The sequence below is a fragment of the Lycium barbarum genome, chromosome 1 (assembly GCF_019175385.1).
Source record: "Lycium barbarum isolate Lr01 chromosome 1, ASM1917538v2, whole genome shotgun sequence".
NCBI lineage: Eukaryota > Viridiplantae > Streptophyta > Magnoliopsida > Solanales > Solanaceae > Lycium > Lycium barbarum.
The window spans coordinates 40,661,421-40,674,089 of NC_083337.1; the positions used below are offsets into that span (position 1 = coordinate 40,661,421).

Consider the following 12,669-nt stretch of genomic DNA (forward strand, 5'->3'; position numbering starts at 1 on the left):
ATAATCATGAGGTTCACCGCAACCTACACATGCTGCTTGTTGAATGTGTTGAACTGGCTGAATCTGCTGAGCTTGAGGAAACACCCTCAACATCACGTTAGTAAGAGTACCTATATCAGCCCGAATAGCTGCAACATCATCAACTTTAAGAACCCCAACAACTTTTTGTGGTAACCCCCGGCTAGTCTCGTTATACTCATGATGACCTTCAGACATCATCTCAAGGAGATCTTCCATCTCTTCATATGTTTTGTTTAATATCTGACATTGAGCTGAAGCATTCAGCAGGGCCCTTGATTCATGGTTAAGACCTTCTACGAAATGGTTGCCAATGAGCTCCTTTGGCTGCATGTGATGGGGGCAATCTCGCAGATAGCCCTTATACCTTTCCCAAACGAGTGGTAGAGATTCAGAATCTTTCTAAGTGAAGTTAGCAATTCTTCCTCGCAGCTCATTTGTCTTCTTGGGTGAGAAGAACCTGTCGATAAACTTATTTTATAATATCTCCCAAGAAGTGATAGAACCTGCAGGTAGATTAGTCAACCATTCCCTCGCTTCGCCAATAAGTGAGAACGGAAATATGGATAGCTTCACATAATCACCGGGAATATCTCTATATTCCAAATTCTCGCTCAACTCCACGAACTGCATCAAGTGCTTATGCGGGTCTACACTAGACTTACCCATATACTGGTACGTGTGTTGCACAAGCCGCACTGTTCCTTCTTTTAGCTCGAAATTTCCAGTGATGTCAGGACTAACAATAGCCTTAGCAATAGTTGCCAGACTAGGCCTAGCATAACTAGATAACATAATCCGTTGTTCTTATGCCCTCGCAGCTGATCTCTCACCCTGTTCATCAACGTTTCTGGCTCTATCCCTTTCCGTCTGTTCAAGAGCAGGTCTTGCTGCTTAGTTAGCCATTTGTCTCTGTTGGCGAAAATTTCTTTCGATTTCTTGATTAAGATCAACTAACGGTTGTCCTGAACTTCTAGTGCTTGGCATAAACCAGAGAAGCCTGAAGAATCACAAATAGAACAACGAGAAAAAGTAAAGACTTGAATAGAAAAACAAATTCAAATTAGAAAAACAGTAAAGTTTTCTAAGTCCCCGGCAACGGCGCCAAAAACTTGTTTCCCCCAAACGCACACGAAAGTATACGTGGTCGTACAAGTAATATAGACTGTTATGTCCAGATATCGATCCCACAGAGACTTAGATTCTACTGTTAAACTAATTCAAATTCGCATGAAACTATTCAAGAAAGTGAAAATCAAGATGGTTGTTGTACTAAACTAAAACTGAAAAGTAAACAATTTGTGATGGGTGTTTTTATGACTGGAACTATGTTGACAAAGAGTGTAAGAATTATTAGATGAGAGAAAGATCTAGGGTTATGGCTTTCGACAATCCAGTTGATCTTCAAACAATTCCACCTATTTTATTTCCTGGGTTACTAGTTAAGGGTTAATTATGCTTTGTGATATTCTCTCGAACTACTCACAGGCCTGTAGATGTTACTATAATGCCTATATCTCTATGGTCATCAGAGGTAACAAGAACGCATTTATTTCTCCGTATTCAACTAAGTAGGGCTAAAGGGTATATCTCTATCCTCATTAGTGAAACGATTAAATTGAACAAACTCTATTTATTCTTATTAGGTACGTGAATTCCCTTTCTCAAGTTCAATTCATGCACCACAGATAATGTCTAACTATTGGCCAGATAATCAAACAATTAAAATCAAGAATAAATAAGCAACCCAAAATATGAAAAATCAATAGATAATAATTGTCATCAAACCAACTTTCAAGTCTTTCGCCACAACCCTAGAACTAAGAGGTTTAGCTACTCATGATTCGATCATAGACAAAAGAAGCCATGAATAAACTAGGGTTGAAAAAAGATGAAAAATAAAATAAAGAGAGAAAAGGAGAACGGTGGCTTACAAATCCTTGAATAATCCCAGCCCCCCGTTCTCAGCTATTAAAACGTCTATATATAGGCTAGGGTAAAAATAACAAATAAGGAATCCAAATCCTAGTCTAATCGGGATAACTTTCGCAGATCCCCGATACATCTGGTGTTTTGTATCTTACAAGAAACCTATATCAAGTATTTATAAAAGCCTAAGTCGTGAGATGTAAAAAGACAAAATTACCCGTCGGGTTCATTCTGCGGACCGTTGAACCATTTTGCGGACCGTCAAATTGCAGCCTTTAACCGTCAAACAGTCTCCTGCACTTTTCTACGCTACTCTTCAACGGACTGTCAAATGTTTTGCGGTCTGTATGATTGTTCCGCAGGATGGATCTTCTGTGAACTGCTTACTATGACTGTTCTACAGTACACTTGATGTTCCGCAGAAAGTTCTACGGGCTGTCTAATTGCTCTGTCAAACTGCCTTCGTCAGTGACTTGTTATTTTCTCCACTTCTTTCCACATTTTCACAACCTTCTCCAACTTTTGCCATCAAAATACGTAATACTTGAAATACAATAAAAACCACATAAAAATGACACGAACTTTCTTGAAAACAAGTAAAACTCTTTGCCAAAAGCATCACATGTACCGAAATTACGCGGCACATCAACACCCCCAACTTAAAGTATTTGCTTGTCCACAAGCAGGTAACACGAAACAATGACTCAATTAAACTCAGATATCACAGAGTAATGATGTCTACAATGGTTGACTCTGAACTACAGGCATGCACGTTTTTCTTCCAAGGACCACCCCATATTCTATTTTCAAACCATATGCACAACTCTAGAGTACTACGACTAACAATGATGCTTCAATGCATGACATTACATTATCGGACATATTATAATGCGCAAAAATGCTACTTTCGGCGGTCACTTCATTTTGATCAATTCTCTTCCTTATGCCCTCACATCCACCAAAGAATTTCCCAACACATATATACAACAATAATGGGACGAAGACAAAAGAGAAAAGAAGAGCACTCACACTCACAAAGAAGTTCATATCTACATATGCAAATACCATGAGCTTGCCCTTATTTTCTATGCTTTCGTCCTAGGTTCATTCAGTTGTGATCACATTAGGACCTGTTTCTGGCTTGTAATGTAGGCTTAGGGACGGGTAGGATAATTTTTTGGATATTAGTGACTAACCCTCCTCGAACACTACAACATCTCCTCACCTTAATTCGCCTCTTATTCAACCCTTTTATTTTCTTTCAAGTTTTCGACCTCGATGTGGTTTTATTCCTAAGCAACTTACAGTTCTTTTTGTGTTACAATTTTCTGATTTTTCTTTTTTTTTTCCTTTTTTCTCTTTTTTTTTCTATATATGCAACCACTACATCGAATCGCAACTAGCAAACTCCAACACCCCAACTTATGTTTTTAACATCTACTTCACATTTATTTCATCCCCAACTTTGGCATTTTGACTCATCTATCTAGTAGCATCAAAGAGGGAATAGGTGCGAAGATGGATTGATTTCACAAAGGATAAGGTTTCATTATTGGCTAGCCAAGAAAAACGTCAAAAGGCTCAAAAAGGGAAAACTAGGGATATTTACAATTATATGGTCAGGCTTATTTAGGCAAAGTGATATTCAAAGAAAGCCTAAGATCATCTCACAACCAAATCAACTGTCGGATTCAAACATGACTAACAGGCAAGTTCTAGATTATATATGCATAAATAGAACAAAACTAACAACTCACAAAATGCATTGGCATAATGATGATCATATACAACTGTGACCTCTTAAGTATTCGTTTGTTACACACAATACCCCAATAATACTAATGTCATACAAAGATTCAAATCATGTCAATCAGTAGCTATTTCTAAGTATGCATTTTTTAATTTTTTGAGGGCTGCAACATTTTCAACAAACCACAAACAACATGCCACAAGCTCCAGAACACTACCAAATAAGTCAAAAATACTCTATTCTGTCTAAGTCACAACCTACACATGCCAGTTTCAACAAAATAAAGCCCCTCAGGAAAAGAACTCTAGCAAAGAAAAGCTGAGGGGGTCCTAAACACATATATACAATATTCACAAGAAACACGTAGCCCACCCCCAACAAACGATCATGCATTATCCCCAAGGTATGAAAATAAGCAAAACAAAGGGATAGGGCTACCTGAAATGCTCTAGGCATTCTGCACATCCTGAGGTATGATCAGCTCAATGGTGGTATTCGGTGCCTGCTCCGATGCTGGAACTGTGGTACCAATAGCGGGCTTTATCTGACTTTGAGAGCACGGTTCCCCCCCGGGACCCGTGGTAGTAGCCTCTATCGGTATCATAACACCAGGCACTGTTACCTCAACAGGAGAGGCATGGCTGATTGACGCCCCCGTAAAATGGGCCTCCTCAAGAGAGCGTTGCTACATCTTTCAAAATAGCCTGTCCTCCTCATCATCCTCTTTTTCATCCCTAGGCCTTTTACTCATAGCCTAGGGTGATGAATCATCTCCTAACTAGTTAACAACTGGCAACCGAGAAGCCAAGTCTAGAGTCTGTGCTTGTGGCAGGTTTACAGTCGCAAGTCCCTCTTTAACCTTCAATACTAACAGATCTGTTTTCAACTGTATCAAATCTGTGTGCATCATCCCCAAATTAACTGTGGGGCTTACCTTTTCAAGCTCAATAATTCGTTGCTCAAGTCCATCAATACGAGAATGGATAACGCTATGGGAATCCTCCAAAGTCTTCCTTACAGGCTCCAAGGCTGCTGTCACCCTTTTATCTATAAATCCCTGCAGCTGAGCCATCAAGTTAGTAACCTGGCAGTCTGCTCTGTCGACTTTCACAAACGCATCATGGATGTTCTGAGCATTAAACTGTATCATAACACCTCCAGGCAGGGCTATGGATGTTGGGGCCACATGGCTGCTCGGACGGGTCGAAGTGCTACGAACAACCAAGGCAGCCTGGGTAAATGGCCCCGTAAATGAAACTGGGGTACCTGAAATGGACTGAGCTACTGCGCCTGTCTCAGTTGGCCCTTCCTGCGACGTCTCGGCGGTTGCCTGTTCATTCTCCTGGGATGCTGGAGCAAGCTGTCCAACTGTGAACTCTGTGGTGACATCTGTAGCAGTATGAATATCCCCATCTTTGATCTTCCATAGGTCATACACACTCTTGGCCTGTAACCAATGATCTCGGTGTGCATAGCGATTAGCATTTGCCTGTAAGCACAACACTGTAATGAGGCAAGGATACGCTAGTGACAACTCGTTGGTCAAGGCTCTCTGCTGAATTTGTTGAACCATCAACTCCACCAAATTTATGTTGTACCTTGACATGATAGCAGCTACGAGTATGTCCCTCTCTACAGGCAATGTGTTATCAGACTGAGTGGGGTACAACATGTGGATCTATACGCTCCATCAAAATTTTCCTTCAACTGAAAAGTCTGCTTTCTTCAAAGTGGCCGAGGTATTCCTACTGTACTCAGGGGATCCCTTTGCTATAACTAAAGCAACCCAAGGCAACTCAGACAACTTGTCTTGTCGATCACCACCTAACCTGTACTTCAGCTCATCCGTGTTCGGCGGTGGTATATAGTCGGCGCCAAAGTAGAAACGATTGAATGTCTCACTAGAAATATTGATTTTCAGGCCTCGAACTGTCACTTCTTCTAACGGGGGTGGTTTCTTCCCCTTAAGCTGAACCGGCTTGTAGGCATTTTTGACCTCCGCAGCATAATTTGCATAGAATTTGCGAACTAAAGACTCGATATACTCACCTGGAGGGTGGCTAATGAAGTTCCACTTATAGTGGTCAAGAGTTGCAAGGATTCGTGGAAAACCCTCCAGTCTATCTAGGCTGATTATTTTCTCCTCATGGATGCTCTTCTTCGGTCCACCCCCTCTTTCTTTTCAAGCCCCTGGTCATATATTTCTTTGGAGCCTGGCACAGAAAATCTGACGCTGTGTTCGGATCTTTCATTCATTAGGATTTCTCGCAGCCTAGCAGCCTCTACGTCATCTTCCGAGTTGTTAGTGGATATTGAAGTGCCCCCTCTTCAGACTGTGAGGGCATTGGTACTTTGGCAGCACCCTTAGCTCGGGTTACTCTCGCTGCCAGTGGTTCCTCATCCCCAGCTTCAGTTGCCCCTTAGTCAAGCTCGTCACGGAGTCCCCTGCGACCTTGTGCTCTATCCCTGCCTTTGCCTCTTCCAGGAATTGAAGTACCTCCTCGAACCTTAGGAGCCATACCTGTGGAAAGTACTTTAGTATAACCACCAAATTATATTTCAGTGCAATGTTTTGTAATACATAGAAGTAATTCGTCAAAAGGTTTTACGGACCGTAGGAATTTTCACGGTTTGCACAATTGGGTGTCAAATAGTAACAGTAGACAATTTTACTCCTAAAAACATTTGACGATGAAGTTTGACGCTCCACAAAAATTTTTGTGGTCCATCAAACCCATCGTCAAATGGTTACAGTGAACTACTTTATACTGAACCCTTTGACGATGAAGTTTGAAGCTCCACAGAAAATTCTTCGGTCCGTCAAACCTACTGTCAAATGGTAACAGTATATCATGTCTGAGTAAGGACTTTTGATTACACTTTTGACGGACAGTCAAAGTTTTTACGGTCCGTTAACCTTGTCGTCAAAATTCTTCGACTTAGTTCTTTTCTTTTGGTGTTACACTTGAATCTTCAATTCAAAATACATGCTTATACATCACACACAATTGTCAAACTCATACAAAACCCGGGTTACTCAGACTTCACCCGTTTGTGTCAATTATCTTGATTTAAGCATTTTATCGAACAGTTGGCGAGCACTACAAAGTTTAATTCAAAAACTTGAACACAACCACCGGAATGCCCTCTAACCCAACATAGCATCATTATGAGTCCATCAATATACAATCTTTTTGCACAAAACCCACGCCCAACTTAAATTATCAAGTATGGACTACAATTCCCAGTGATGGAGCCCGTAAGTTTAAATTGTGAAACCAACCATACTTGACTAACAACTTGAACGAGAAGATCATAGGAATACAGAATCACATACCTGACCTTCTTGTTGGAATGGAGAGTTAAGCACAAACAACCAACAAAAATCCTTACACAGACACTCCTCTTTTATTTATTTTTTCCTTTTTGATTGAGACGGCTAGGGTTAGTTTGGAGATGGAAGGGAGGAATTATGTATGGAAAGGGAGTAATAGGGGTGAGTGGGATGTGATTTTAGGGATTTAATGGGAGGATTTTTAGGGGTTTGTGTTTGAGTGGGAAAGGGAAGGTGGAGGAACGTTTCAGTTGAATTTGAACGATTTTGGTTTTTTTTTTAAAACTTACCCAGTGGCCTTTTGAATACTTATACTACAAAAAGAAAAAGAAAAATGACCGTCAAATTTTTTACAGACCGCAGAAAGTTCTGCTGCCCTTTCTATGATCAAGGTACTTACCTGGGATGATGAACTAGCAACCATTAGACTGTGACACTTTTACGCGTTGTTTGACGGATCGTATAAATTTTTACGGTCGTCAAAACTTGGCTTAAACGCGTCACAGTGAGCCGGTTTCTCTTGTGCCATTAGACGTTCCATTTTACGGTCCGTCAATTTTTTGATGGTCCATATAATGTATCGTATAATAGGAACAGTGGGTGATGCTTGTCACCTTTATTCTGCGCTTCCTTTTACGGTCCGTAAAATTTTTGACGGACCGTAAAATCTAGCGCAGAATTTCCATCAACATTTTGCAACTTTTTCTTCCAACTTGTTCATATCCTGCACCAAAACAAACGTTACCCTATACACATCCTACCTACATTAAAAAAAATCAAAAATAGAAAAAATGACACATGGGTTGCCTCCCAAGAAGCGCTTGATTTAACGTTGCAACACGACGGTGGTACCAATCTACTCTTTTTTGGGACTCATTGAGTCTGCATTCTTTCCCAGGTGCTTCAACTGGTATCGGTCAATGATTCTATCTCCATGAACCATCCCATGATAGTGCTTCACCCTCTACCCATTCACCTTCAATGTCTGAGTTCCATCTCCGAACTTCAGCTCAATCGCCCCGTAGGGTGAAACACTTACCACCTCAAACGGACTGGACCACCTTGACTTTAGCTTACCCGATAGCAGCTTCAGTCGAGAGTTAAATAGTAAGACAGGATCACCTTTGTAGAATTCCCGCTTCAGGATTTTCTTATCGTGATATTGCTTCATTCTATCTTTGTAAAGTGCTGCACTTTCATACGCCTAGTACCAGAATTCATCCATCTTATTGAGTTGAAACCACCTGAGTTTGGTCGCCTCATCCTAATCCATGTTCAATTCTTGAAGGCCCACATAGCCTTATGTTCAAGTTCAACCGGCAGGTGACAAGCTTTGCTGAAAACTTTCTGAGTCTTAAAAGCAGTCCGGTAAACCCATAGAGCATCATCAAGCTTGCGAGCCTAATCAGTTCTATTTGCATTCACCATTTTAGTTGGAATACTCTTGATCTCCCGATTGGAGACTTCAACTTGCCCACTTGTCTGAGGATGATAAGGTGTTTCCACCCTATGTTTTATGCCATACTTCTCCATCAATCCCGCGAAAGCTCTATTGCAAAAGTGGGAATCACTATCACTGATTATAGCCCTCAGAGTACCAAATCGAGTAAATATGTTCTTCTTGAGGAACCCCATGACACTCTTGGCCTCATTGTTAGGCAAAGCCACTACTTTTACCCATTTCGACACATAGTCCACAGCAACTAAGATATACTTCATACCCCCAGGGCTCACAAAGGGTCCCATGAAATCAATCCCCTAAACATCGAACACTTCCACCTCCATCACAAAATTCATAGGTATCTCTTACCTTCTGCCTATATTCCTTTGCCTCTGACATTGATCACAAGACCGCACCAATAGATTTGCAGCATGAAAGATAGTTAGCCAGTAATAACCACATTCGAGAACCTTCGCAGCAGTCCGGTTACCACTATGATGACCCCCCCCCCCTCGCAGGAGAGTCACGACATGCCTTTAGAATCTCCATCACTTCACGTTCGGGAACACAACACCGAATGATGTTATCAACGCATGTTCTGAACAAGTAAGGCTCGTCCCAATAGTATTGATAAGATTCCCACAAGAGCTTCTTCTTTTGGTATGCTTTGATCTCTTCTGTAACTATGCCCGTCACCAAATAATTGGCAATCTCTGCATACCACGGTGCCACCTCCATTGACACAGCCAATACCCTATCATCTGGAAATGCATCATCGATATCTAGCTCATCGGAAGGTCTCCCCGCTTCTTCAAGCCGAGAAAGATGGTCAGCAACTTGATTTTCAGTTCCTTTGCGGTCCTTCACCTCAAAGTCAAACTCTTGTAGCAATAGCACCCATCGGATGAATCGTGGCTTAGCCTCCTTCTTAGCCATCAGGTATCTCAATGCAGCATGATCAGTGTATACTACGACTATGGACGCCAACAGATAGGTCTGAAACTTCTCAAAAGCAAAAACTATTGCAAGCAGCTCTTGCTCCGTCACTATGTAATTCATCTGAGCAGCATTCAATGTTTTTCTTGCATAATAGATAGGGTGTATAATCTTATTGTGCCTCTGGCAAAGCACAACCCCTATCGCGAAACCACTAGCATCACACATCAATTCAAAAGGCAAGGAACAATTAGGAGTAACAATAACAGGAGCAATAGTGAGGCGCTCCTTTAATTTATGAAACACCTTTCGGCACTTGTCATCAAACACAAACTTAGCCTCTTTTTCAAGAAGATTGCACATCGGGTTAACAATCTTGGAGAAATCTTTGATGAAGCGCCTGTAGAACCTAGCATGTCTCAAGAAACTTCAGTCACCTTTGACTGAGATAGGTGGAGGAAGTTTTGCAATCACATCTATCTTTGCTTGATCGACCTCAATTCCCTTTTCAGAGATTTTGTGACCGAGGATGATCCCTTCCTTCACCATAAAGTGGCACTTCTCCCAATTTAGCACGAGATTTGTCTCCTCACATCTTTTCAGCACATGACACAGATGACCAAGACAATCATCAAATGAATCGCCCACAATAGAGAAATCATCCATGAACACTTCCAAGAAGTCTTCTATCATGTCAGAAAATATCGACATCGTGCACCTCTGAAAAGTGGCCGGTGCATTACACAACCCAAACGACATTCGGCTGAACGCAAACGTCCCATAAGGACAAGTAAAAGTCATCTTCTCTTTATCTTCTAAGGAAATGTTGATCTGATTGTAGCCCGAAAAATAATCAAGGAAGCAATAATAAGATCGCCCTGTTAGCCGATCAAACATTTGATCAATAAAAGGCATAGGGAAGTGATCCTTGGAAGTGACAGTGTTGCGCTTGTGATAATCCATGCAAACTCTCCATCCGGTTACGGTCCTCGCGGGGATCAGCTCATTCTTTACATTGGGCACCACTGTGATGCCGCCCCTCGACAACATCAAAAGAATCAATCACCATCAAAACAACATCAAAAGAATCAATCACTGAAATGCTCTCGTAAGCACTTAGTAACTTCATCTCCTTGCTTGCCTGAAAAGTAACTTCCTCATCGTTGACTCGGAACTTGGTTTCATTCTTCTCTGAATCTATCAGAGATCTCCCCGTTGTGAGGAAAGGTCTCCCCAAAATAATAGGAATGTCCTGATCAACAGCACAGTCAAGAATCATAAAATCTGCAGGCAACATAAATTTACCAACCCGCACAAGAACATCATCAACCACGCCAACAGGCTTCTTAATAAATTTATCAGCCATCTGTAACCTCATAGTAATCGGCCTTGGCATCCCCAAATTTGATTGCTTATATATAGAAAGTGGCATCAAATTAATACTCGGCCTATTATAACACAAAGCACAAGCAAAGTCATGGTTCCCAACAGAACAAAGAATGGTGAATACCCCAGGATCGCCCTTCTTCTGGACAGTAGTTGTTGAAATGATGAAAATCACAGTGTGAGTCAAACTCACAGGTTCATGTTGCACCATATTCTTCTTAGTCAGCAGGTCCTTCAAATATTTAGCAAAACCGGGCATCTCCTTGATAGCTTTCAAGAAGGGAAAATTCAGAGACAACTACTTCAGTTGATCATAAATTTTTTCAAACTTAGCATCTTCCTTCTTCTTCACCAACCTCTGAGAAAAGGGAGGTTTAGATTTGAAAAGATACGTCAAAGGGCGAGAGCCCTTTTCACAGTTTGCTTGGTCTTGTCATCAGCCTCCTTCAAAATCCCTGGAATATCAGCAACCTTCTCGTCAGTAGGATTCTCATCAATAATAATTTGTGCTTCAGACTGCACCTTTTCCTCTTCACCTATCGGCTCAAGCTCAACAGCTTTCTTTTCAGCACCTTGGAGTAATTTACCACACCGAGTACTAATGGCAAAGACACGGTCTACACTGCCTCCCCAGTTCTTCGAATTTGGAACAGTGTCACTAGGAAATCCTCCCTTTTTAGGAGGGCACTGCTCTGTAGAAATATCACACATCTGTGACTCGAGCTTCTGAATAGCTACCGTATGGGAACCCACTGTCTCCGTTAGCCCAGATAATGTCCTCTCATACTTTGATTGGTTTTCCAGAACCTTCTCAAGCATTACTTCAACCCTCGAACTACCTTGCTCTGTTGATTGCCCTTTCGGTGGTATATAAGGATTGGAACTCTTGTTCCCAAAAATTTTGTTGTTGTTATAGCTCCCTTGGTTCGCACCACCATAATTATTATTGTAGGGTATCTTGATTCTCCTTTACCATATTCTGGATAATGACACTACCATAAGGCACCACCTTAGCATTGTTTGAGTGCCAAGCCTAATTGTGCGTAGTCAGCCTGTCAAGTATGTTGGTCATTCTTCAGCAAGATTTATTAATAAAACTACCATCAGCTGCATTGTTTGCAATTTATTGCGTCACTGGATCCAGCCCTCGATAGAACTTCTCCATTAATATGTTCTCCGAAAAACCATGATTTGGAATTTTCTGCAAATACTCCTTAAATCTTTCCCAAGCTTCATTTAATTATTCCCCCTGCCGCTGCTTAAATTCATAGATATTGTCACGAATCTCAGGCTTCTTGCTAAGAGGGTACCAATTCTCGAGGAAGACTGCTACCATCTCTGCCCATGTAGTAATAGAATTCCGAAGAAGCTTCTTCAACCATGCTCTTGTATCTCTAGCTAAGGAATATTTGAATAGCCTCAGTCGAATAGCATCTTGTGGAACGTTGTTTTGGATGTGATTAGCACACACATCCACAAAATTCTGCAAATGACGTTGAGGGTCATTATCGGTAGAGTTCTGAAAGTAGCCCTCAAGCTTCAACAACTGGTATAAGGAGGAGTCAATTTTTACGCTTGCAGCTCCAACTCGAGAATGAACAATAGCAGATGCATAGTCCTCCTCCGAAACAAGGTCAGCGAACACATTCTCATCATCTGATTCATTCACCTGATTATTTAATCGATTCCCCTAGATACCAGTATGTTGGTTTTGCTGATTCTGATTCATGTTCACCTAGTTTACAAGGAATAGCAAACAAGGTGTTATGGAATAAGAAATAGACTTCAATCAAAGCAAACACTATTTAGTAACTTCAAAACCGTATTCCCCGGGAACGGCGCCAAAATTTGATGTGCTCAAATTACACCTTTAAT

At 41.3% G+C, this 12,669-nt stretch overlaps 1 non-coding gene across 1 annotated transcript; it reads left to right on the plus strand.

Annotated features, from left to right (window-relative positions):
• The first annotated feature begins 11,975 nt into the window (after positions 1–11,975).
• Positions 11,976–12,081, plus strand: LOC132619164 (small nucleolar RNA R71). The gene has a single exon (XR_009574592.1). It is a non-coding gene; the product is annotated as a small nucleolar RNA R71 (small nucleolar RNA).
• Positions 12,082–12,669: the final 588 nt, after the last annotated feature.